The sequence below is a fragment of the Lissotriton helveticus genome, chromosome 7 (assembly GCF_964261635.1).
Source record: "Lissotriton helveticus chromosome 7, aLisHel1.1, whole genome shotgun sequence".
Classification (NCBI taxonomy): Eukaryota; Metazoa; Chordata; class Amphibia; order Caudata; family Salamandridae; genus Lissotriton; species Lissotriton helveticus.
The window spans coordinates 437975687-437988763 of NC_136068.1; the positions used below are offsets into that span (position 1 = coordinate 437975687).

The 13077-nt window shown below is 45.9% G+C and overlaps 1 protein-coding gene and 1 pseudogene across 3 annotated transcripts in view; both read left to right on the forward strand.

Annotated features, from left to right (window-relative positions):
* LOC144767013 (uncharacterized) overlaps positions 1-10894 on the forward strand; it is a 28081-nt pseudogene extending 17187 nt beyond the window's left edge.
* LOC144768564 (sulfotransferase 1C2-like) overlaps positions 1-13077 on the forward strand; it is a 789435-nt gene that overhangs the window by 364363 nt on the left and 411995 nt on the right. The gene's annotated exons all lie outside the window — the stretch shown is intronic.

Sequence of the window (13077 nt, forward strand, 5' to 3'; positions counted from 1 at the left end):
CTGTAATTCGCTTCTGTAGTGACCCAGATCCTGGCTGCTCCACAGACGTCTCCAATAGGTCAAAGGTTTTAGGCCCAGTTCTTCAGTAATTGGGCGGAGTGCCAAGTCCATTCTCAGGGGGAGGAGGGGGCTACTCGATGGAAGAGCCGCTAGCTGTCTTATAAAATTATTTTCAGCGACCTGAATATTTTGTAGTGATGTGTGTCCCCATAACTCTGCCCCGTAGGCAATACCTCCTCTAGCTTGCGCTTTATAGATATGTATTGCCGGTGTCAAAGGTCGAAGATAGGATTTCTTGGCAATTCTAGAAATAGCTCCCGCCCTCTGAATTAATTTTATAGTGGCCTTTGCTTTATGTTGCTGCCAGGTCAGAGTCTGATTAAGTGTAATGCCCAGGTACTCGATTACTTGAACTCTTTCTAGAAGTACAGATCCCAGCCGGGGATTTGGGCAATTTTTGGGTTTTTTGCTGAGAATCATGAATTTGGTCTTGGAGGGGTTTATTTCTAGACCCCTTTTGTTACAAAAGTCCAAGAAACCGTCCAAAACTCTCTGCAACCCCATGGGTGTTTTTGCCAACAGCAGGGTGTCGTCGGCGAACATAATCGCAGGCACCCTGCTATTGTTTAATTGTGGAGCATCAACGTTGGGGATCCTTCTCAGGTGTTCTATTACCCCATTTGTAAAAAGACAGAAAAGGGTCGGCGCCAGCACGCATCCCTGTCTTACCCCTCGTTGGACAGGGAACCTATCTGACAGCCTACCATCCTTTCCGTATCTTACACGGGCGTAATTATCTGTATGTAGCCTTATTAAAATATGCAGTATATCGCCGGGAATACCCATATCTGCCAGTACCGCCCACAACCTGGCCCGTGGGACCAGGTCGAAGGCGGCACGGAGATCGACGAAAACCGCATACAGTGACCCCCCTTCTAGGTGTGTTGTCTTCCAGTACAGAATGTTAAGTCTAAGTAACTGATCGACTGTTGAGACTCCCCTCCTGAATCCCGCTTGAAGAGGGCTTAAAACATCTGTCTCATCCATCCAAATTTGGAGCCTATCAAGGATTAGTCTACCGAACAACTTTTGGGTCACATCGATTAGGCTAATTGGACGGTAATTGGCTGGAAGCAGGGGCGACCCCTTTTTGAATATTGGGACCACCTCCGCTCCCAGCCAAGTGTCCGGTATTCTCATCCCCCCCAGGACTGCATTAAACAATATCCACAGGTAGGGTGCCCAAACATCGGGTTCTTGTTTGAAGAGATCGCCCGGCACCCCATCAAGTCCTGGGGCCTTTCCGGAGGACAGCCCAGCTAATGCCACCCTTATGTCTTTAATGGTAAAAGGGACAGCTCTCTGCGTGTTATGAGTAGAGGGTTTTATTGTTGCTATCTCCTCGTTGTCAGAGGAATATAGCTGCTGGAAATGGTCCTGCCAGACGTTTGGCGCGATATTTGGTTCCACAGCCGAGGGGAGATCCCCACATCCGTGATTTATGATTCTCCAGAATCTACGGGAATCCCTTTCGACTAGGGATTCCGATAGATTCTCCCAATGCTGAACGTCCCACTCAATTTTAGCGTTGGTTATGAGTGATTTGTAGGTCCTCCTTTTGAGTCGCATTTCCTCCCTTGAGCCCCCCTCTTTTATCATGGTTAAGAGATCCCGCTTTGCCAGTCTACAGGTGTTGTTATACCATGTATTTTTGGGTACGCCCTGCGTTCTTGGTCGTCCAATGCTTAGAAAATCAGCCTCAAGCTTCTTTGTTAGATTTAGATGTAACTGAGCTATATCCTCGCTAATGTCTTTTGAAGAGTTAAGGCGCCATATCTCAAAAGCCTCATCTAGAATGGGAATAATCCCAGTATAGAGTGCTGCTAACTTTTCGCTACTGGAGGCAAGTTTTTCCCATCTTATCCGCCTTCGGTTGTTCTCCAGGAGGTGCCCCCTTCTCAATTCCTCTGCACATATTGCAGTCTCCCCCAAGGGCGGAATAACATACTCTAGCTCCAGGGCATTATGGTCACTGTCGTCTCTATCTGCTATTTTAAAATCCAATACCCTTTTCCACTCCTGCATTTGAACCAGAAGATAATCCAGTCTACTTTGCCTACCTGCCTTATTGAATGTGCATTTAGAAGGAATGTCAGACCTGGTACGGCCGTTGCACGCTCTCAGACCGAAGGTAAGGTTCAGTGTATTTATTTGGACGGCCAGCGGTGTCCAAGCTCTGGGTGGGGGTGCCTCTGTCTGGGGAACCTGCCAACTTGAATCCTCCTCTAGGGAGGGTCCATCAAGTAGGCCAGGTAAAGGCTCGAAGTGTGAATTGAAGTCACCCCCTATTAGATAAGACATATCCCCAGGGATGGTTTCTAGAATAGTCGACAATGACTCTATAGTTTTAGAGGTGGCCGCTGTTTGAACTGGTCTGGAATAAATATTTATAACTAGTAGTTTGAAAGGCCCTGGCCATTCCAGTAATACTACCAGTATATCTTCTGAGTCTGCTGGGTATCTTGAGGCTGTACATCCTAGGTCTGACGCAACCCAGGTAGCCAGTCCTCCGGATGGTCGTCCTTTCCCAGCCCATAGAGCGGGGATTGAGAAAATCTGAAATTCACTATATGGTATCTCTTCTCTTGACCACGTCTCTTGAAAGAGACATACACTTTTTAGACGTACTAGCTCAGCCCATGAGTCCAATTCTATTTTGTTCCTTATACCTGCGACATTCCAGGAGAGAAATTTTAGGATTATTGGGGCAATCTGTGTCGCTGCTTTGCTAGCCCTTAAGATGGTATTAGGTATTAGTTGAGCTTCCTCAGTTGCTGGGGCTTCTTGGGTGTTTTCCCTTTTGTTTGATTCGTGATGCGAGTCTTGAGTCCCTCTGCAGATTTTCTCCTCGCTGGTAGTGGGGGATACTAGGTAGCCTTGGTCAGGGCCTACCGGACTCTCTTTTGCCCCTGCTACGGAAGCCAGCTGTCAATCCACTGCTTCTAAGCAATCATAGCGGATGGACAGTGATAAAAAAGGTGGCTGGTAAACTCTTGGGGGCCATGGCTCCTCTCTCTCATAATTTCCCCTTCCCGTTCCTCTTCTCTGAACGATTTCCCATCCCTGTGAATCACAGAATGTGGGAGGGTAGATGGGGGGTGGACGTGCGTGGTCAAAGGGAATTCTCCTCCTTTCCTGGTTTCCCTCCCAGTTTCCCCTAAGGTCCGGGTAGTGACCTCTCCTCTGTGCCTTAGATGGATGCTCACTATGTGGATAGAAGAACGACAGAGGGACTGGTTGGATAGTGCTCCCCTCATCCTCCAGAAATGAACCACAAATAAATGGGACTGTACCTGGTTCTTTAAAACTCACCAGAATGCAGTCGCCACTAATTGTTTTGGGACTCTTACCCACCCATGAGACTCTTCTTGCCATACGGATATCGCTGGTCTTGCCTCTAGGAAGTGGCCTATGTGTTGAGAGCCAGTTAATAACTTTATTTTTCAACGACTCCCCTGTCTCGTATGAGTCTGATTTCAATTCGGGAACCCCAATTAAAATAGCAGTATATGGTGCCACCTCCGGAGGAAGGTTAACAGTGACAGTTCTTGGAGGTTTGGTTAGAAGCGTTTTTGGATCAGATGGATTATTCGTGGCGTTCAACTGAGGTTTTGGGGGACTTTTGTGTTGCATATTTATCTGAGCTATGTTAATTGGTGTTGGTACTTGGTGTTGGATAGCACTCGTTTGTTTATTAATAGCGCCTCCTGAAGTCACTGGAGTTGCCGAGTTAGATTTTGGTTTAGGTGGTTGAATGCTAGTTGATTTAGAGTTTTTATCCCCCGCTAGAGTTGTTGTTCCTGTCTCAGCTGCTTTTGAGCTTTTAAAAGGATCCAAATTATTTTTATGTTTCGGGTCCATGGGGCGGGGTATGGAACAGGGAGTACCCGATTCCAGCCCTCCATAACTTTTAGGGCAGTGTTCTCGATTTTAATTAATCTTGCCTCTATTTTTATCAGGCGAGCTTCTAGGGGCCTTATGATTGATTTCAGGAGGTGGCCAATATCCGCTAGTGTTATATCCTCCTCCGTGGACTCGGAATTATGTTCCACGGAGGGGGATAGCAATTCAGTAGGAGTATCCCTAGCCTGTACCTGGGGGGGATCAGTTGTTATCCTAGTCGATGTTCTTTCCTGGTTATTATGTTCTATTCTAGTTGTGTTTTGTGTTACCCCCGTATATTGCTTCATATTCTTTCCTTTCCTTTCCTTATTAGTCTGTTTCCCATTCTTCTTCTTTTGTATAGCACCCTCCCTTCTCCCTCGGTCTATACTGGGTGACTTAGGTAGTTTAGGGGTATTGGTGGTGATAATAACAAGATCATCCCCCAAGGATGGAGGACTTCAAATGCTTATTTCAGTGTCTTCCCTCGGTTCTGTGGTATTTGGAGGTTGAGTGATTTGCGTTAGGGGGAGGGACAAAAGACTCATGTCATCTAAGTCACTCACTGTTCCTTCAGAGAGATCTATACTGGTGTTTCGGTGCGCCCCACCACTTGCGCCAAGCTGGGAGCTATCTACAGTTTGCCTATCCTCGGGGGTTTTCGACATTGCTATGGGCCCCATCGAGGATCTTCTCACCCATTCAATCTCCTGCGAGATTCGTCTTTCCAGGAGGGTGATATCGTCAATCAAAAGGGAGCCGGCCTTCAAAAAATAGTCATCAATTTTGCCTTGGTTTGATACTGTTGTAGTAGGGGCATTGGCTGCCAGGGTAGCTTTACTCCTAGTCTCCATATTGCTCATAATGGGCAAGGTAGCTCGTGAGGGCCCAAAAAGTAATACAGGAGTGATGGATTAAGGAGGAAGTTTAACTTAGTACCTGGAGTAAGTGAGAGGGCCCAGTCCAGTCTCTCCGGTCCTCGAACGGCCCGCTCTTAGCCCGGTCTTCGCCCGCTTCTTCGTCCGCGCGCGTCCCGCGTTCGCGTTCAGGGCGGAGTTGAAATAGAGGAGGAGAGGAGGGGGCGGGAAGAGGAACCAGGTGCGCGCGGTGGACGGCGCAAGCACTTCTGGTCCTCGCAGTCCCGCTCCCTAGGCTGATGTCGTTTGTGGCTCTCCCCCAGCGATGGTGACCGAGCTGATGTGCTCCCAGGTCACAGAAAAGGGATTCTCAAGGGCTCCGCTGCACAAAATGCCCCAGATACGGCCACAAGCAAAGTCCACAATCTCCTAGTTCACGAGCGGCACCCGCGCCAGCGGGGGCCGCGTGGAGTATTTAAACCTGCTGGAAGGTCAGAGGGAGGAGGGGGCGGGAAGAGGAACCAGGTGCGCGCGGTGGACGGCGCAAGCACTTCTGGTCCTCGCAGTCCCGCTCCCTAGGCTGATGTCGTTTGTGGCTCTCCCCCAGCGATGGTGACCGAGCTGATGTGCTCCCAGGTCACAGAAAAGGGATTCCCAGGGGCTCCGCTGCACAAAATGCCCCAGATACGGCCACAAGCAAAGTCCACAATCTCCTAGTTCACGAGCGGCACAAATTACAAAAGCAGACGTTAAGTTACATGAGGTTAAAGTGACTATTGTGAGCAAACAAAATACATGTGGTAGCAAACAATGCATTACAAAGGAAAGAGTGACAAGTGTGCAGGTTATAAGAGAAAAAAAAGTACAATTAGAGGTAATATACTGCAATATATGCTAGACACTCAGGCACAAGAACAAACGTTACGTAGGCAATGGTGGCACTTGTGCAAGTTTCAAAAGCAAACAAAATGTGAGAGGTAGCAAACAGTGTGTTACAAGAGAAGAGTGGCGTTTGCATGTTACAGAAGAGTACAAAACACAGGTACAAGGAAAATACTGCAATAAATGGCAAACACTCCAACATCAAGAACACACTGGGAAGGCACTTCCATAGTCATGGAGAATAGAGTTTTCAATAATGGGAGGTCTTCCTTCAAATAATAGAGAGGGCGTGAATTACTTTTGGAGGTGTCTTTGGAGGAGGAGAACTTTGAGGTCCGTTTTGAAGACCTGGGAGGAGGTGGTGGTCCGGAGCTGAGGCGGAAGTGAGTTCCAGATTCTCACTGCGTTGCCTGAAAAGGATTGGGCCATCGATCTTTCCTTCTTGAAAGTGGGAGGTTCAAGCAGTAGATTTTCCGCATTACGTGATGGTCTAGAGCCTCCAGAGAGTTTCAGTTTATTCGCCAGGTAGCGAGGAGAGGAGGAGTGCAAGGCTTTGTGGGTGATACAGGCAGTCTTGTAGATAGCTCTAGCCTCAATGGGAAGCCAGCGGAGGTTGGATAACATCGGTGTGATGTGGTCGCTTCTGTTGGCCCCATAAAAGAAACGAGCTGCTGAATGGAGAACAGATCTAAGGGGGGACAAAAGGGATTTGGGGAGGCCAGTAAGAAGAGAATTGCAGTGGTCCAGTCTGGAGAGGACCAGCGATTGCACCAGGGTTTTTAGGTCCTGCTCTGGGAAAAAGCGATGAATTCCCCGAAGAAGGCGCAGTTGGTATCGAGCAGACTTTGCAATGGAATTGATGTGGGAAATTAGATTGAGTTTTTTGTCGAGTATGACGCCAAGGGATTTTGCGCTGTCGACAATGATGGATTTATTGTTAAGTAGATTCATCTGATCCATCCATGATTGAACCGGGGGAGGAGAGAGTGAGGAGGAGAGGAGGAGGAATTCAGTTTTGGAGGGATTCAGAATCAGTTGATGAATTGACATCCAGTTTTGAATGGAGTCGAGAGTAGAGCTTAGGATGGAGAGATCGTGAGTGGAGGCAACCTTGGGCGGGCTGGTCTATGTGGCAGTAGAAAATCCTACAGTGGGCTGTTTGAGGTGCTCTGTGCGGGCGTTGTTTATTTGCATCAGTTGATGGAGCTGAAGCTGCTCTCCCATGACTGCCCTATGGCCTGTGCCAATTGAGATGCCCTACAAACGTCTGCTGTGAGGCACTCGAAGCGCTGTTAGTGACAGGTAGGATATTTCTGGTGAAAGGTGCTCTGGGCCACTTGTGTGGGTTATTGCTGTCAAATGGCTGTTGGTGGCAGGTACTGTATGAGACTTGTAGGGACTGGTACTGTTTAGTTGGAGCTTAGTTCGACACTCACCAGAGTCTACAAGTTGGTGGGTGAGTAAGGGGTAGGCCCATGGGACTGAGGCGCTTAAAGTCTCGCAAACTGCGCTAGTAGATGCTGTCAGACTAGGGCGGGAAAACATGAGGCATCCGTAGAGGATCATCAGATGCCGCAGCAATGGCAGCAGGTGCGTGAGACTGCGCCGCTCTGTAGGTTCTCACACAGCCACTGCTGAAACGTATTAGAGCATATGCGCCAGCCACAGGAGATCAGCAATGTCAATGATGCACGGGCAGCTTTTGCAGGGTCGGGTAAAGGAGCGGCTGGTCTTGGGCATGTTTCCCCTCATCACCAGCTGTGGGGTTGAGGAATGTTGTATCCCGGAAAGGAGGACACGTTCACAGGGTTGCTGCTTAACCAAACTTTATTCACTAACTGAACTCCTCACCCATTTCTTCACTTCCCCTGAACTACGCCCCTCCTTGTATGACCTCTTTTCTGTTGCCCTGGTGTTTCAGCACAACGCAGAGTCTTAGTGCTAGTGTTGATCACCACACTATAGAGGGAACCACTTAATTATCATTGGTGAAACCTCCACTGGCTCTGTCGCTGATAGCGGGTCACAGTGATGGTCATCCCACCCTTTTGAATACAGGACTTACACCGAGAGTCTAGCATGTGAGGTGTAGTGGAAATGGCAAGGGAACATGTGAAACAGCACCCACACAGGTGAATAGGGTCTCTGTTTATCGGGCCCTTTTAATTTTTATTTAGACAAAATAAACTACTGCTTTGGGAGTCTGTTTTCTTAGAACAAAACGTTAGCCAGACAGGTACTTTAAACATTGTTCCTTTGCCGGCAAATTACTGCTGTGAAGGCTAGCACTGTGGCAGTGTATCCCCTTGTAGCAGCAAGATCCCTGCCAGGCATGTAGGTATATCTACATATGGTGGGCAGTTATCTCTCAGGTTGGCAGAGGTGATAACCACAAGCCCTCTGGTGTGACACCTACAAAATCATAAAAAAGACTGTGGGTAAGTTGGGTGGCTCAGCCTATATTCATGGTCTGTGATACTGGCCGTGCATTGATCTATTGGTAACTTCTGAGAGGCAAGTCCCTGACAAAACGGCCCAGCATCAACACAGTTGTACAGCACTAATTACTTAAAGAGCTCCCACACCCTACTGTCTACATAATGTACTACTGAGCAGCATACCTTCATCAACACCGAAGCATCTTCTTTATCTCTCGGTTTAGAAAAAGCCTTTCTGCCAGAGCTTTTCTTTTAAGCATCTTTCAGTTTTTCACCAGTCGTAATTGATATCCTTCATATAAACAGTGAAACCTACAGAGTGCCACAGCAGAATGGATTTTTCACTTCAGTCAAAAATGTTTGCCTTGTCCATTCAGTAGTATTATTGACGCACAAGTTTCTTAGGGCTGAGTTCCCTGCATGCTCATCTAAATGTACCTAGCATTCCATTCCTGCCCAATACCATTTCTAGATCCAGCCTATCAGTTACCTTACCATAGCTGGGTTTCTAACTATTAGTAATTTCATATACATGGTTGTTGACACACTAAAGGCATATTTAGCACAGAAAAAGTTGCTGATTGTTTGCAGGATTTGTGTTTTGTCTGCCTCATGTGACAAAACTGCATTGTTAGACATTTTCTTCAACTTATTGTTATTCACAAGTACAATTTGGCCATGCATGTCTCAGTAACAATACATAAGTAGTGTGGCATACAGGGATTTTTCCCTGGACTAGTGCAAATGCTAGCTAGGTTAAAATGGTGCAAGAAATTACCTGGTCAGAATTTTTTCAAGTTCTTTTGATATACATACTCTATATAATCCCTATAACAGTCAGTAAGCGAATTCCACCTCTCCTCCTCTTCTATCTGATATTGGGCTTGTGACTCTTAAAGATCTTAAAAAATGAATTAAAGACATCCGACCATTAGGATTCCAGATGATATATATAAATAAGTAAATAAATACATATAAATTCTCTTTTTGACACTGCATAGGTAATATGGCATTCTACTGTCAAGAGAGGTTTTACATAAGTCTTCTGTGTATGTAAGGGCTCATTCATTCGAGCATTAATTTATCCAGGAAGGGTTTATGACTACCTCTTCTTGTTGCAGGAGAATGGCTTACCCACATCCTGGCTTGCCCTCTTGCCCCCCCCACACTTAACTGACACCACTGGTGAAAAAAGTGTAATTAGGGGGGTAGCTAGAAATGATGTGTTAGTAGTATACCGGGATACCTTATATCATCCAAAAAGTGAAGGGTGGCCCGCCCCGTAAGTGACGTAATCATTGACTGGACTTTCGGTCCCTTGGGTGCCCTCCACAGAACTGACGTAGGTGTCATGTGCCCTAGGATTGGGATCACGTATGTTGTGACATTATCACGGTTATGTGGTAGACACGTGTTCAAGCTCCTACAGTTGGAGTGGGACTATGCTGGAGCCCTCAGACAACCCGAAGCCTTTGAGACCAGGTGACTCTGAAGTGATGTAGAGGTGTATGCCTCTTTTGGGGGGTATCTATAATACATATAAGAAGCTTTTAAGCGGGCTGTGCAACAACCATGAGCTGTTCTACAGAAAGAGAGCACCTTGTCAAGAAGAAGAGATACAGCCCCCTCATCAAATGGACCCCTTGGTTGGCAGCCAGGCCACTATTGATAAATATCATCGTAGCCTAACACCCGCGGTATTGGACAGGAACGCACAATAGGGAGCTCCTAAAGATGGGGGTTACGACTTTACGGGTTTTCACGAGTACCTCTGCCTTCGAATGGATGCGGTCAGCCTCAAGAATCTGCCTCAACTGATATCTCCTATTAAGGGAGCCAGGAGCGGCCACAAAACTTTAAGTAACAAAGTAAATGTTGGACACAATTTCATCGACACGTAAGATGGTAAAGAATCTATAGCAGCTCCTAACTCACCGGTCTATGAAGATATGGGGTTTCTGGAGGAAGTGGGTCCTGAGACTGTCATCGTAAAACACCCAAGCACAGAGTCTGAATCAGTTTATGCATCTATGTACCTTTGCAACTCTCATGATTTCAGAGCCAACGCCGAGTCCCACGAGAATGCAGAGGTTAGTAAAAATCGTTATCGACACTTACTGTATATACAGCTATATCTTTTGGAAACTAATTGTTTGGCTTTCTTTCTTTTTTGAACTGTAGAACCCATCAGTAAAAAGAGCCGTGGTAGAGGGGCCATCGTCAAAGGTTAACGCCGTACATTTTATCTGCTTATGTTGTTCAAAACAGACTGAAAGTTCCACAAGCCAAAAAAAAGAGCCTTGTGAGAAATGTATTTGTACCTATAATAGCTCCTATTTTGAAAAGGAGGCTCCAGGCATCCCATATGATGCCATATGGCCTGTTAAAGGTTTTGCTGCGACAGTTGTGAACACATGTGGCAAACTTGACTATTATAACAGTTGTTACAGTAATAAAATCAATGATCTGCAGTAGGAGGCTCACAAGTGTCTATACAACTCACATACAGCAGAAACAATTAGGCATACATGTAGTTTGTTAGACCCAAACAAGGTATTTAAACTGTTAAGGGTGGTGTATGGGCTGTCCGACAAAAATAAATATGTCCACCCTGATTTGGTGATGGTCTTGTCCAGCGCATTCAAAGAGGTCCGATACTCGAGGGAACCGAGCTCAAAACTGGGTTGCATGCTAAGGTTGTGTACGTATTTTGATAGAAGGCTGATCGAAAGGGTCACAGTAAGACGTATGTGTGATATTTATTTCAAAAATTGAAGCAGCTGCTCTTCTGCCCCACGAACACTGTTTTAAAACAAATGATCAGTCCACGTTAGGGGAACATCACTTTGGTATTTAACGTTACATACTTTCCCACTTTTAGGACGAACATCAGAATGTTGCGGCACCAGATGCCTGTGAGTTACACCTAGGATACATATGTATTGCCCGATTGGTATATGTGTTGCTTAAAGAAATAATAGCTAAAATACAACCTGGAACTCTGCGTCATCTGAAGCTTTGTGAAGCTCACACAGAGATGCAGTGTGAAAATGTTGAGCGTATAGCCAAATGCTGTATCAACGCATGGCTACCTACAACCCATGAATAGTGGAGTGTGTACAAATGCCGTATGTGTGAGTTAAGACTATCGCAGACGGCCAGCTTACGGAGCACTTTGGAGCTTCTGACCTGTGATTATTTCAGAAATAAAGGTTTTGTATTGTTCAGTCTAGAACTGTACAAACCTTTGAATGACGTCAGTATACTGAGTGTACAAAGTTATAGGAGGGGTGATCGGGAGGTCCTGTCTAGAGCCATTGAGTGTATATCTATAAAAATATCAACACTTGTGAAGCTGTGGCAGATTAGCTGCAGAGCCCCTAGTAATGTATGTAGCATGTGTCATAGTATGTAAACATGATGAAAAAAGAAGCAAACTGTACAACAACGGCAATCAGATGTGTACTACGAAATTGTAAAGTGCCTTGTTTATGTTTTGCTAACGTTCTTTATTTTTAATAAAATGCCCTTACACTAAACAAGTGTTTTTTATTTCATGTGTGCGAGGGGTAACATGTCTGGGGACACATCAAGAAAGCTTTATTACGATATAAGAGGGGTCGTAAGCTTCGGAAGCGCCAAAGCTCTGTGTAGAAGGGCTTGAATTGAAAAGGAACTAGTAAACAGTATTCAGGTGAAGTACCTGGTTATCTGGGGAAGAGGCGTATTCACTCCACAAGCCAGCCAGGAAGTGTTTTAGGAGGAGACCAACCATCTTTAATGCGCAAATAGATCCTCAATCGCAGGCAGACATAATCGGTCATCAAGATCTCGCAAAGCACAATAACGGAGCGCAATATATATTAAGTATAATAGACGTATTGTCCAAGTACGCCTTTGTAGAAGTGATACAAGTGGGACTAGTGCCACAGAGGCCTATAACCGCATGCGCGCTAGCGAAATTCCGCTCCTGAGCTGAGTTTTTTAAAACCGCACTTTACATGACGAGCTGGGCTCGTCATGAGCGTGCGAGGAGGCTATCTCATGACGAGCCCAGCTCGTCATGAGCGTGGAAGGGGTTAAAGCCATCTTCAGCAAAGGTCAACCCCCTCAAAAACTACAAACGGAGGCTGGAAAATAATTTTTAAACAAATCTTTCCAGAAATTATTAAAACAACACACTGATCACTATTTTGTAATGCACACAAAGGTAAAAGCAGCTGTTGAAGAGCGTTTTAAGAGAACTTTAAAGTCTAAGATGTGGAGATATTTCACAGCCTACAACATCTACCGATACGTTGATGTTTTAAAGGCTTCTATAGATGTTTATAATGCCAGTTTTCCCAGAATGATCAAAATGTCCTCCTCAGAAGTAACGCCGGATAATTCCATAATAGTGTGTAGAATGGTGTACGAGAGCCGCTTCGCTGCAAAGGTAAAGAAACCTCTTTTAAAAAATAGGTGGTTATGATAGGATTTCAAAGTTAAAAGGTGTCTTTACAAAGGGGTACCAGCAGACTTTTAGCGACGAGTCATTTATAGTAGAAAGTGTGGGGCTTAAAGAGGGGTATATATTTACAAGTTAAAGGTCTACAACGGGGAAATGGTGTTGGGTGTCTTTTACAAGGAGGAGTTACAAAAGGTTCCTGACGTTCTGCACTGGGTCTACTGGGTTGAACAGTTTCTGAAAAGCTAAGGTAGACAGGCTAACAGGCATGCCTTCGCCAAAAGGAGGGGGTGGCCCGAAGTTGGATGCTGGCCAGATCCCTGCAGGGTGTGTGAGTAAGGGTAGATCTCATCGCAGACATCAAGTTTGAGACTTTGCCCTTTTACATTACACACCATCATATGCCTCTAAGGACATGTTCCCCGACAATCACATTTCTCATTACAATGTGAAAATGGCTAACTCTGTAGATCAGAAAAAGCACCGGGAGGTCGCCCTACCCAATACCCAT